At 37.1% G+C, this 3136-nt stretch overlaps 1 pseudogene; it reads right to left on the reverse strand.

Moving 5' to 3' along the window:
• Positions 1 to 378: 378 nt before the first annotated feature.
• On the reverse strand, positions 379 to 2898 carry LOC143549806 (exocyst complex component EXO70E2 pseudogene; annotated as a pseudogene).
• Positions 2899 to 3136: the final 238 nt, after the last annotated feature.

Consider the following 3136-nt stretch of genomic DNA (forward strand, 5'->3'; position numbering starts at 1 on the left):
GATATAATTTATTAAAGTTTTAAACTTGAAGGTTTAGTTAAAGTTTTTGATGACTAGCTTCATTTTCTTTAGGTGTTGGGGAGATTGCGTTTCTAAAGATTTTTATTGTATACAAAAGATATCTACATACATTATATAATAGAGATAAACACACTTTTTCACCTCATTACATTCCCTCTCTATAAGACGGCGTTAAATTAAATGCCTGTTAACTTTACGTCAACTATGCCGGCAACAATCCGGGTGAAATTAACAATCGTTCAAGTTTATCGATAATCATTCAATGGCATTAACAGTACATTCAATCTTGGCAATCCTGCTTATTAAGAGACAGATATAACTGTAGTTACTAATGCATAAAACTAAAGAATTAAAAGATTGAACCAGCCAAATGTTTCATAATATAATACAAATTTACAATTTAAACAGCTATATATGTTACAAAATAAGTGTGTGGTCTAGTGATATCACTTTCTATGGAAGCTATGCAATGATTTTGGAGCTCCCTCAAACAAATCCAAGATACAATTCTCAAGATCATCAGCTGTTTATTTAACATACCTCTCACTTATATTATTAGCATGTCTACCAACAAAATTCCTATAAGCTTGAATCACCTTAAGGGACATCGAGATCCTCACGTCTTCGAGAAGTTGACTATTCGGTATTGACCATGCGGTTTGACTTTTGTAAATGTCTTCAAATGCGGTATAAAACGCCTGCAACCGCTCTCTAAGCAGAGTTCTGAAAGTTGAACCCGAGCCACCCGAGAGACCATCTTCTCTTAGGAAATTCAGAATCGAGCTCCATGTGGCCCGTTCATAGCTCATTGCATATTGTTGAAATTTCCAGTTTCTTTTTCTAATCCAATCATCCCCGAGAACATTTCTTAGCTCCGAATTTTTAACCTTTTCTGCCATGTAGTTAATATTATTCATCATGAAAAGATGTCTCAAAGCTTCATGTTTGTATAACCTTGATTTCTCCTCAAGGTTTTGTTCAAGAACCAGCATCAATGATCTAAAATGCACCGCCATTGGAGTGTTCTTGTTGTTTATATTATCATCATCAGTCCCAGGACTCGTGTCGGGTGAGGATGAAGAATCTTGACCATCCACTTGATCTTGGTCTTTTAAGCACGCGTTTAAGGAATCACTGTACTCAATTAATGTTTTGATGTAATTCATCACGTATCGGGTCAGATGGTGGTTACCGCCACCCGGGAACGCGCTGTTCGACGTGTTGGACCCCACCGCTTTCTCAAACTCAATAAATGTTGCTTTCACACAATCACTTACGCGCGTTAAAACGTGTTGGAACTCGGTTTTAACAGACGACCCGTTTTCATTACCGTACAAATCATTGATATCTGGAACAAGATCCGATAATACTTCATATGTGTCGAGAATTTTTAAAAGCTTCTCGGGTTGGTGGTGCCCGATGGAAACCGCTTCTGCAAATTTTAAAAGATGCAAGATTGAAGATTTTGATGACTCCGAAAAGCAGACTGAGCTCACGGGCTCAGTTTGAAATTGACCGAAAATTTGCTCACATAAAGACTTTTCACTTGCAAGATAAACGCGCACGAAGACCTTTATCGCCATGGTCCATCTTTTAATCCGAGAAATCAAAGCACCCCATTCGGTTTTCAGAACGTCTTCAATGCTTAACTTTTCAATTTCAAGAATATAAAGACAATCATCTAGAGCCTCTTTACGCGCGTTTATGAATGCTTGACAACATTCATGACCATAATTTGAGTCAAACATCAAATTAACAATGCTTATGAGATCAGGAATCACTTGAGGGTTAACCAAATATATTATAACATCCTCGGATCCACGGCTTACACTATCTCTCTGAACCGACTCATCAATTGAATCATCCCCAAACGAAACAATTGAGTTCAGATCCACGCTGTCATCTTCATTAGACCGAAAAGATAAAGGTTCGGGCTCAAAGTTTTGCATATTTTGAACAAGATTATGCTAAACTCCTCCTCAATTCTAGACATTGACGTCTGAATAATATTATTAACACTTCTCAAAAGCTCGGTTTCATCTTCACTCGCATTCAAACTCTCCAAACTCTCTGCGAGTTTCTGAGCTTCGTTCACGGCTTTTAAATACTCCTTACCTTGTTCGGGATCATAATCCCAAATCATTGAATCTACACCTTCACAATTCATTATCTTTTCATGAATCAAATTGACTCGTTCTCTGATATCAACAAGCTCTCCATTTTCATCTTCTTCCTCATCTTGATCTTCGGGTGGAGTAATAATCTTCAAGGCGTTCAATCGGGTGCCCAAATCGGCCAAGATTTTGCTTGCTTTATCTGTTATTTTCTTGTCCGAATCCAACGCCTTTATTATAAGCCTAGCAGCAGCAATCAAATTCTCTTCTTCCAAACTTTCCATCACAAAACTAATGATAAAACAAAGCCCCAACTAAAAGAGGAATTTCATCAAACACTTGGTGTGCAACCCACGAACTTAACCCAGAACGGAATCAAGAAAACAAAACAAACGAATTCACCTCAATAATATTGAGACCCAAGTGCAGAATTTACTAAACAATGTCGAAATCGAAAGATTTAAACAAATAGATCTAACCCACAAATCAAAATAGAATTAAAGAACAAACTAACCCAGAAAGCTGAAGACTTTATTGATTAATCGGGTTCCCGGCAACAGCCCAGCAATGTCCGAGTGAGTAATTGGGTTTTGTACGGATGTTGCCTATTGGTTCTTGAAGCCAGCCAGCCAGCCGGCTGTCTTGAAATTATTAATAATCTATTAATGTTGGAAAATTGCAATTGGGAGTTTGACTTTTCAAATAGTCAGGCAGCCGTTTTTGGTGTGCTAGTATGCTTGTCTATGTGGCGGTAGATTATTGGCTAGCCTAATGCGAAATCGTTAAAACTTATATTGTTTTATTTTAACTTTTTTAATAATGTTTAAAAAGCTGCTTTTTAAAATGAAATATTGGTTTTTAATACTCTTAACTTTTACTCATTGGTAGACAACACTCCAAACTTTTACTTTGTCTTTCACCACTCCAAACTTTTACACTATTTGTTTTTATCACTCCCTCGTTAAATAAAGACTAACGTCGTTAGTGGAAACGCTGACGTG

Source organism: Bidens hawaiensis, unplaced genomic scaffold (assembly GCF_021521415.1).
Source record: "Bidens hawaiensis isolate Kalapana, Puna unplaced genomic scaffold, B.hawaiensis_p1.1 tig00015792_1, whole genome shotgun sequence".
Classification (NCBI taxonomy): Eukaryota; Viridiplantae; Streptophyta; class Magnoliopsida; order Asterales; family Asteraceae; genus Bidens; species Bidens hawaiensis.